Here is an 11,733-nt window from a genome sequence, read left to right on the forward strand (position 1 = left end):
CTCTCTTTCTCTCTCTCTCTCTCTCTCTCTCTCTTTCTTTTTTCTTTCTTGTTCTTTTGCTCTCTTTTTCGTTCTTTCTCGTTACACTACTCAAGACATATACATTTGCGAGAGATACGCCAATAAGGATTGTTGAAATAAATTAATGTTCGTTGGTAGGTAGAAAATATTCGTTAAGACGGATTTATCGAAGGGGAATCATGAATATAATAGATTATTTATCGAAGGTCAATGTATATTGTACGGAAAGGTGTACGATATATAATGGCCGAGAAAACACGATGGTAGGATTTGTTCGTCACTAATAAAATTTGCAATGGTAATAAAATGTAAAAGTAAACAAACGAACGAAAATTGTTCGTTTGTTCGCAAAAACAAAATAAAATAATAGAAGCGATTTGTTATTTTCTACCACCGACAGAAATTTCGTTTTACGTGCGAACTTTTCTTAACCTTTATGACACACACACACACACACCTACGCACACACACACACACCTACGCACACACAGAGACACGTATACACAAAAACGCGAATAATGTTACTTACATTCGCTGTCTGGTCAGAACTTTTTTAATTTCTTTTTTTTTAATTTTTCTTCACCCCGGAAAATTTTCCACGCGAGAAAATCGATGGTTATGATATCGATCGAAACCTTTTCGTGGCTGTCGAGCACATGGCACTGTTGAGCAAACTGGCTTGATCGCTGGGCCAGTAGGTCTCCTCGTCAGCTCGTGGCCAAGGATAACAGTTCACGATTGTACCGTTTGCCTTAGCGTTATCTGAAACCGTGTCAACTTTGTCTTTCCATTTCGTCGCGCGGATGAAAAGTGAAAAAGTGGATGGGAGGATATCGAAAGTGATCCAAAACACGCACGTCTTTGACGTGTAAGATATTTTTTTGGACCCAAAGCTCGACGATACCTCCATCATTGCAATTCGTTTGATTCGTGAAAGAAAGGAGAAAAAGAAAGACGGAACAAAAAAAAAAGAAAGAGAAAAAAGAAGATTACTCAAGACGACCATTCATCTTTAAAATTTTGATATAATCCTTTTTTTGTAGGATCACCAAATCCAACAATAGATTAGACGATACACGTGTAATTGTAAATTATATTCGTTTTGAAAAGAATCGGATACGTTGTCTCGTGTCACGTTGGAGTCGCGAATGGAAGATCTTCTTGCAGGGAAATTTGATAATATCATCTTATTATCGTTAATCAGATTAAAAGACTTTATCTCTATCTCGGTCAGCCAAAGTAAAAGAGAGAAAGACGCGTAGGATAGTGTTAAGGTCGGCCGTTAGCCAACGATACACAACAGGCAAGAGGCTAAAGCGCCGGAAGGCGCTTCTCACCCGCGAAAGTAGGATCACGCTCGATTTTCACTCTCCGTGTTTTCGATTACGTAAGTACCAACGGCTTACGGTTTAATAAAACAGTTACGCTCGCCTACTTGTTCGAACGTCACTGTATGCGTAATTATTCGCCGTGACAGATCGGCCATAGTGAACGATAAGAGTTAGAATCTTTGTCTACTTCGAGAACGAAAGAATTTGTTTACGATCGAAACGACTTCCTATAACGCGTCTTCGTTATCATAATCAAAAGTAGAGATCTTAAATTATACATAGACATGTATATGAATACGCGCGTGTGCGTGTGTGTGTGCCTTTTTTTTACGCAATTACGATACTTTTGTAAAGCGCATCGTAACGTATCGAGATAAAAAAAAAAGAGAAACAAAAAATCTGACAAGTATCTCCGACCAGTAAAAAATATTCAGTAAAAAAAAAAAAAAAAAAAAAAATCGCGTTGGATGTCCCGCTCGACCTTGACCTCCGGAAGACGCCTCGCTGAATCGTTTCGGTAAATGGTAGTTTACTTAAGGGGTTACGTCATGATTCATATAATTGATGGGATGTGGAACTAAATGTACCGTTAGTTAGCCGAGAAATAATCTTGATTTTTGAGATAATCCTGATAAAATATGAAGGATATCGGTCGAGGAAAATCAAGCCGTTTAACATCCGGTACCTGTTCTTATTTGATCGCATCGATAACATAGGAAAATTATTTTCCGGTCTTATTAATTAAGAGTTTAAAATCTATCATCATATGATTAATAGAAATTCTTATGGGTTATTCATGTGGGTGGTTTAATTGCAATCGTCAACCGGAAGAATCGTCACTATTTGACGATTCATTATGTGAACGTGTAAGATTCTAACGTTCTTTCTATTCCTTCCTATCCGCACTCATCTCCTCTAACGGTCCACCTCCTCAGCTTTGCTCGGCAAGATTTAACGATTAGCTAACACCGCTTGTGCAATCACCGTTGCGCAACATGGAAACGTAATTCGTAAAAGTGTTACAAGAGGACGGGCGACCGAACGGATGCCTCGTGTTCATCCGAAAGGGGAGTGGAGGAGAAGAAAGAGGAGATGGATGTGGAGGTGGAGGTGGATGAAGGAGAATGAGGAGAAGAAGAAGAAGAAGAAGAAGAAGAAGAAGAAGAAGAAGAAGAAGAAGAAGATGAAGAAGATGAAGGAAGTGGAGGAGGACGAAGATGAGGAGGAGGAGGAGGAGGAGGGTTCTTTCTCTTTTCCGGCTTCGTTCTTTTTTTCGTCTCATCTTTCTCTTTCGCCGACAACGAGAAGAGAAAGAAAGATAGAAAGAGATGGAAGAGGAAGACAGATTACTCTCATACTCGCCACAACCTTGACCTACTTAACTTTATCGTTTCTTGATTTTCTCTCTCTCTCTCTCTCTCTCTCTCTCTCTCTCTCTCTCTCTCTTTGTCTTTCTTCTCTTCTCTCTTTCTTCGTCTGCTTTCGTCTATTTTTTTTTTTTAATTATCGTCATTATCATCGTCATGAGAACGTATCGATCATCTTCGATAATTGTCCAGTTAAAAAGATTCATCTCAATTCATTTTCGTTGACGCAGGGATATTTTTCGAAATTCGCTTTTTAAAACTGTCCTGTCATATCGAGATTCTATTACTATATTACATGAATCTAGATATTGTGTAAGATACCAGTTCTCTAGTTGAAAGTCGAGGTCGAGGTGGATATTCCAAGGCGAAATGATTTACTACGACAAGTGGCAAGACACGTTGAACGGTAACAAGTGCATAGAGACTTTTTTTTTCTTTCTTTCTTTTTTTCTTTCTTCTCCACTTTTGTCCTCTTCTTTTTTTTCTTTTCGATGCAATATTAGAAGAAGGTTCACCTAGCGATCTTAGTAACATAATAACTTAGTTTTGATTAGCGTTTGGTTCGGTTATTATAATACTTTGTAATCCTATAAACACTTTACAATTAGATTGGAGATTCTTGAAAGGGAAATGTTTTTGATAAAAAAGAGAGAGAGAAAAAGGCAGAGAGAGAGAGAGAGAGAGAGAGAGAGAGAGAGAGAGAGAGAGAGAGAAAGTTACTTTTCTCAAAATAAAAATTTTTTTTTTAAACATGAAGATCTCAAAGAGATAAAGAGAGAGACTGAGAGAGAGAGAGAGAGAGAGAGAGAGAGAGAGAGAGCTGCATACAAGGAGTATATAACTCAAGAGAAAATCGTATTACCGATATTATCTAATGATGGAAAGTAGCGCAAGGCCGCTTTCTTCTTCTTACTCGAGTGACTGTTACATCCCCGGTGCTACACATCAACTTCTCGTATCTTTTCTCTCTCTTCTCTCTCTTCTCTCTCTCTCTCTCTCTCTTTCTTTCTCTTTTCAAACGATCCACGGAAGTAAGGAATTAATGCGGTCGTCGAAGAATCGCTACTTCTCGCCTTGAGAAGAAACGCATGGAAAAGTGTTTTCTCACTTTCGTCAATGATGAGTCTCTCCGAGAGATTTGTTGCTAGTGATCGTTCGTCGTGCAAGAAAAAAAAAAAAGAATTATTAAATGATTATCTCTTAGCATGATTAAAAAAAAAATCTCTATAAGGATATTACATGTCTTAAAACATAATATCATATTTTTATTTACTTATATTCGTGTTCCGTAGATAAAAAGGTAAACGATGTATTAATATTGTAATAATAATAATAATAATAATAATAATAATTATTATTATTATTATAATGATAATAATAATAATAACGACGATGTCACATTCGGTAGATAAGAAAGGAAATAAGATCTTAAAATATTTACTCGGAGGAACGTAATTTCGTGTTTATAATACGTGTCCCTCTATAGTAACGGAACAAGGAACCAACTTGACCGACCTACTTACGTGCGGAGAACGCGCACGCACATTCACACATTCACAAGTCTCGTTCCGAGAATCGTCCTAGGATACTACTTAGCGTGCATTAGCCTTTTAATTCAGCGTTTCTTTTCTCGTTTATTTTTTTTTTTTTTTTTATTTCTGTTATTATCATCATCATCATCATCATTATTATTAATATATTTTTTTTTAATTATTTTTTACGCTCCTTCCTTTTCTCCTAAGCTTCGCATTATTTCTCAATCGTTCGAACTTGTAAAATTCGTTAAAGACACGTATGTACGTATGTAAATGATTTACTACGGTAATTCGATCGTAATTCTTAAATCGTTCATTGAATTATTTTTATTCTTTTTAATCTTCAACCTCAATAACTTCATGACTTCGCTTAGGATCTAATGGTGACGTCACAGCAACGATCCCGGATCTTCATACCCGAATGAATTTGCATGCTCGTGTGCACTTCGTGTAACGCGAATATCGATCTTAGGGGTCGTGTATCCTCGTACAAAGTCATCCGAGAACATCGTTGGAACAACGAGGAAGTCGCAAGACTTGAGAGAATACGTATCGAACTACGGGCTCTTTCAAGTATATGTTGGAAACTTATCGCATCGAAGAGAAGAGTATACCCTATCATCGTACTTAAACATTAAATCACGGATGACGTGAGTTTAATCAGATTGAAGGAGAAAAGGAACTGAAGGAAAAAATCTTTTTAAAATATATCATCGTCATATAAATTGCTCAAGGTGATTTTATAAATCGATTACTCGACTTTTCGAGAAATTTTAGGTCAATTCTCTTCCTTTATTCTTTCTCCTCGAAAATTATAAAATATTTTCTAAACTCGTTGAAGAAAGAAAAAAAAAAATAGTTCGCAGTTTTTGAAAGGAGTAATTGATTTTTTTTTTTTTTTCAATCACGTGAGAACTTTTGGTAATAATTCGTATTAAACTTCTCAATTTTAGGCTATATATACTTTTATATATATCTATTAATTTTATATATATATATTTTTTTTGATTATATATTACATTTTTAATTATTTATATATATATATTTTTAATTAAATATTATATTTCTCAATTTTAAACTACATATATTTTTATATATATTTATTTTTATTTACTTTTTAACTTTAGTCCTATATGTATATATATATACATTTTTTTTTTCTTTTTTTCTTTTCTTCGACATTTTCTAATGAAGAGTCAATGTTCGTCGGATGAGAAAATGAATGTAACCAGAGCCATAGAAAATTTTTATAAGAAAAGGAAGGATTATACCGGGGAGGGGTAGAGTAGGGTAAAGTAGGGGGGTAGAGTGGCAGACGGTCGGTGCACGAAGGTATTTCGTAATTTGTTGTAGCTCGGTCTACGTAGCCGCGCTAACAAGAGGCCGCGAGTTGCTATACGCTCGTTGAGAAGCAATTTGGTTCGGTCTAAGGTAATATGAGTATGATAGAGATAGAATGTAGCTTGATCCAAGTTTCGATCGTATCGATCTAGTGGACTGAAGGAGGGTGGAGAATTCCTTCAATTAACAAAAGTTCTCGGCGAGAAATCGTTATATATCTCAAGGTAGATATCTTCTCCTCGTCAATTACTGACAAGATTGATGAGTAATTACCAGTCCTTATTCGATTTTACGTCCTCTATATCTTGATATAAAAATTAATGTAACGAGTATAATTAATGTTAAATAACGATAAATCAAGATGGCGTTTATAGTTCATGTATATTTTATGAAAATTTAATTTCCGTCGATTCGAATGATCGGGTCATCAAAGTGCAATGAAACGATTAAAAGAAAGAGAGAAAATAAAAATAAGAAAAAAAAAAGGAAGAAATGAAAGAAAGGAAGAAAAAAAAGAAGAAAAAAGGGTCAAGAGAAAAGAACCCGAAATAGGCACAGCTCTTTAATGTTGCTTCTATTTCAAGGCAAAGTTCATCGACTCTCAGACCGTGTGTCTTTTTATTGGTCGCTTTTTGTTTCGTAACACGGCCGGCACATGATTCGTCGCGCAGTTAGTGACTGGATATAGTTATAGACACACGTGGGTCGAGACCAAGTAACACGCTCTCTTAAGGAAGCTACAGGCGTTAAAGTCACCACGTATATATTCAGATTTACGCTTTTACGTTTTACACGTAATTTGAATATTTTTTATTACGCTTATCCACCAACTTGCTACCTGTTATCCTCTTTTCTAGAACGCGTCACATAAACGTTAAGCATAATATTTGTATATTTCATTTTAGGTCAATCAATTTGTAATAATACTCTCTATCGTCTTAACCAAAGAAAAATGACGAATCAAATAGGAGGATATACATATTTATATTCATTTGGATTCGATAAAACGCGTCTTCTTTGAAAGACGTTATCGGCGAACGCTCAACGACTGTGACTTTCCGCGTGCGATTTAAATTCAGAACGAAAGAGATAACCGGCGAACAAATTTCAATATAAATCGTTGAGCGTGTTCACACACCGGCAAGACCTTCACCGTGAAGATCGTGAGCGTTCTTGGCTCACCGACCGGTACCAAGATGGCGGCCGTGGCCAAGGAGCGAACGAGCAAAGTCGGCGATTGTGTAATGGCGGTTCCAGTCGGAGGTCTTGCGAGTCTGCGAGAAAGGTGAACGTCCTAAGAGGTTCCTCCTTCTCCTCTTCTCACTCACCCCTCTCCCTCCCTCTCGTTCACTCTTTCTCTTTCTCTCTCTTATCCCCACTTATCTCCTTCTCTCTTTCTTTTTCTGCATTTCCCCCACCCTCTCTTTCCCTCCCCTCCCATTTCCCCTCTCGAGCTTACCTCTCTTCTCAACGCCTCTTTTTCTCTCGCTGGTCTCGTCTTTCTCTCGAATGCCTTAACAACGAATACCAGCCAGTTTAGCGATAGCTACGAGCACGCCATCGCGACGAACAAGTATGCTTATCGTTCGTCTATCGTTCGACAAACTTTTTTTCTATCTTCGAACAACGAACACCAACCTCGACCATGTTAAACTATTCTTTCGTTTCTTTTTATTTATTCATTTACTTTTTTTTTTTTTTTTCAATTATATCCTCTAAAACTACGTATCACCGGAGATACGAATTTGTACGAACGATCATTATATCATTCTTTTCGTACGGCTCATATTCGTCAGTTAGCTCCGAAAGCAATTATAAAATGCATACCTACTATATCCTTCCATTATCGTACCCTTAATTCCTTTCAAATCGAACCTCTATAACCTCGATAAAGTTCAATCGATCCGACCAGACCAGACCAGACCAGAACAGACCAGACAAGACCAGACCTACCTACCTACCTACCTACCTACCTACCTATCTACCTACCTAACTAATTAACCAACTAACTATCTATCTACCCTCTCTTGGCTTCTTTTAATTTAACTCTCCTCCGTATAATTATTATTGTATCTTCCATTGAAAGTATGTTTGATATAGGTAATATATTTTGAAGTCTAGTTTCGTACTTTCAGTGTTATCACTGAGAAAAAAGAAAACAAAAAAAAAAAAAAAAAAACAAAAGAAAACAAACAAAAAAAAAAGGGAATCGGAAGGAGACTGTCGTTCCTCTCGAGGAAGGGTGATTCGTTGCAATATATTTTACTTCAACAGATAAGTGAAGTCAAGATTCGACACCAAATATATACATACATACATACATACATACATACATACACACACACACACATATACACATATATATATACACATATGTATACATATACATACATATATATATATGTTAGAGGGACAGAAGACTGGAATCGAAAGATAACTCGTAGGAATGTTCGTCAGAAGAAGAAGAAGAAGAAGCAGAAGCAGAAGAAGAAGAAGAAGAAGAAGAAGAAGAAGAAGAAGAAGAAGAAGAAGAAGAAAGAGTAGACCTGGAGAACAACGTGTATCGGGATGAGTGTAAAGATGGCGGACACTAAGTGCCTCGCGGCATGGAATCTGATATTACCTCACCGTAGCCGTGGCAGTGACAGTGGCGCTCTCTCCTCTACACACACCCTCTCCCCTGATCTCCCCCTTTTTCCACTATCCACACTATATATATATATATATATACACACACACACACACACACACACACACATACATACATAGTTTCTTCTATACAGGACAAGCTCTTAACTCCGTTCTCTCCCTTCACCGTTTCTCCTTCCTTCCCGAACAACTTCTCTTTTTCCTCTTTCGAAGACGACGGTTCTCTTCTATACCTTCAACAGCCTCTAGCGTTTGCTCGCTCGCTCGTTCGTTCATTCGCTTGTTCGCTTGCATGCGCGCGCGCGCGCGCGCGTACTCACGCACGTTGCTCCGTTCTACGCGCGTTAACTCTCGCGTTAATTGTATCCGTTCCGTGGTTACTTTTCAATCTCTCTCTCTCTCTCTCTCTCTCTCTCTCTCTCTTTCTCTTTCTTCCTCTCTCTTTTTCTATCTTTTCTTTTTCTGATTTTCGTTTTACAGATAATACAATTCCTAAGTCTCGTTCGAAAGCAACGTCGAGTAAAGCTATAGGAATTCGTCGTCGGTTTGGAATTTTCCTTTGATATTTTCTACATCGAAAGAATTTTAACGCGAGTATAGCGCGAATAGACGCATCATCGTGAATCATGAGTATAACTTGCGTGAGACAGAGAGAGAGAGAGAGAGAGAGACCGCTACGATGATGAAATTATTTTCACGGTGAGAGTCTTTTTCTTTCTTTTTTTTTTTTTTTCGTTTATGATACCTGTTAATACGTCGACGTGTATATAGTAGGTATATAAGGATCTACAATATAACTATTTATGTATTTTAACGCCCGAGGCGTATGAACGATCCCCATATCGGCTAGATCGATAGCAGCGAATCGAATTGGGCGGAAAGGAGAATCTAAAAGGTCGATGATCCTTCCGCTTGACGATAGAAGATTATAACCGATTTCCGTGTACGTCTTTGTTTCCGGTTTCTAAAGGAATATATTCTTTTGATTATGCTAGCCACGACTCCGTTGCATCGAGTATGATATAAGTAAGTAAGTACTACATAGGTACACGGCAACGTGTAAATTTTCACTCTGACGAATCGACCAACGTTGTAATAACGGCCTATAGCGATTAATCATGGTTCTTCTAGAAGAAACTATTCCATATGAAATATCTCTTGTGATTTGATACGTTGACCGCTAGAATGAATGCTTCTACCTAACAAATGGAATAATATTCCTCCTTTCTCTCTTCTCTCTCTCTCTCTCTCTCTCTCTCTCTCTCTCTCTCTCTCTCTTAAATCATAGAATGATTTAACTGTCACGAAATTTCGCGCAAATACATAGCTAGTAACTTTAGATTAAGTAAAAAAAGTATTTATGACTTATGCTCTCGATGAAATATTCTTAGGAAGTACTGCTTAAGTATAATAAATAAAGAACGCTATAGCGATGCAATGTTTGTGTGTTGTGATAGTTGTACACAGTGCTTAAAGCGAACTCGAATCCTACGATATCAGTATATCGGAACGACCTATGTAACTTCTACTCCCGGAACTATACTACCATCGGTATCAGCATCGTTGCCTATTCAGGCATCTATACGGTTGAAATATTCGGGGAGTTCGATGCATGGACGAGTTCTTACTTCTTCCTAGTAACTTCATTCGTTTCTATCGTTCCAACTCGTGCACTCGTCCGAAGTCGATCAAGTGGAAAAATCGAATAGTACGTAAGTACTATTCATATATATATATACATATATATATATGTATATAATAGTATATGAGCATGTAATACATTTGTTACGTATGAATTATGTTATATAAAATAGTAACAAAAGTATCTAAATACATGAGTAGATAATTTTTTGTTATTACTGCAATAGTATTTATGATGTAATTCATCTATCATGGATTACGTTCGAATTACGTTCTGTAAAATAATAATAAGAAAAAAAAAAAAATGAGAAAAGATATCTAAACGCATCGTAGACAATTTTTTATCATTACTGCGAACGTTGTATTTACGATGTAATTCATCTATTACGGATTACGCTCAAATTACGTTCTCTAAAATAATAACGAAAGTTATTCGAACGCGTCCTATCGCAGACAATTTTATATTATTACTCCAAACGTATTTAGGATATAATTTATCTATTACGGATTACGTTGGAATTATCTTCCGTGAGATAGTAACATAAATATCTAAACACGTCGTAGAACAATATTTGTTGTTATTACTCCAAATATATTTTCGATGTAATTACGAATCATTGAATTAAGTTCTATCACGTAAATAATCAAGAACTAATCTAAAAACTTTTATTATTACTTCCAAAACGTATCTAAAGTAAATTAGTAAAGTTTATAGGATATTAAAAAAAAAAAAAGAAAAAAAAAAAAAGAAAAAGAAAAAGGAGTAACTAATACCATTAACAAAGACACACATTTCATTTTATTATCAAATTACTTTCCATTTTGAAGAAAGTTTATTACTAGATCGTACGTGAAAATGATCCATCGTGATACCTGATTAAACTATCTCGTAATCGTTTAAACGATGGATTTCCTTTGTCAAACGGTGTTCTGTAACTGAAAGAAAATATCGACAAAAGTGAAGAAGGACTTTCGCAGGAAGAAACGGGATCGGAAGGTCGCGACGGCTTAGCCGAGAAGTTGCTCTCGGTACTCGACACGTTTAAGAGTCAGGTCGTACGTCCTCCCATTTTACCTCTCTCTCTCTTTTTCTCTCTCTGTCTATCTCTCTCTGTCTGTCTCCCTCTCTCCCTGTCCCCTCCATTTCTCTCCTTTTCTCCTTCTCTAGCACTTTCGTCTGTCCCTTTCTATCTTTCTGTCCGACGTACGGCATGGTTCCGTAGGGAGGAGGAAGAGGAAGAGGAGGAAGAGAAGTAAGAGGGGGAGAAAGAGGAGAAGGAGGAGGAGTAGGAGGAGGAGAAGGAGGAGAGGTAGAGGACGAAGAGGAGAAGGGAGGAGCAAGCGCGTTCTCGCCGATCCGCTCCGCCACACGGTCCTCCACGGTGGTAGGTGGGTGTGTAGGACATAGCGGACTTCTGCAGTCAAGGACACGTTCCGCTTACACACACACAAACTCACACATAGACACACATACCTACCCCGTTCACCGTCACACTTAGCATTCCATATTCGCACAGTGTTCGATGTGTTCGAACCATGCGAAAGATAAGACAACGTAGGGTGTACTTATGTACTTATATTGCCTTTTATATATACACACGTACGTGTGTGTGTATATATATATATATATATATATATATATATATCTCTCTCTGCAATATCTGATATCGTAGTTACGTTGTCGGCTAGAACCAACGACGTCTTTCACGTTTTCTTTCTCTGTTAAAACCTCATCGGCTCTTCTCTTTTAGATTAGATAAACGAACGAGTTCGTTGGCCATCTTTCTTTTTCTGTTGTTTCCTCTTTCTCTCTTTTTCTCTCTCTCTTTCCTTTCAGTGAAACTCACT

The sequence above is a fragment of the Vespula pensylvanica genome, chromosome 4 (assembly GCF_014466175.1).
Source record: "Vespula pensylvanica isolate Volc-1 chromosome 4, ASM1446617v1, whole genome shotgun sequence".
NCBI lineage: Eukaryota > Metazoa > Arthropoda > Insecta > Hymenoptera > Vespidae > Vespula > Vespula pensylvanica.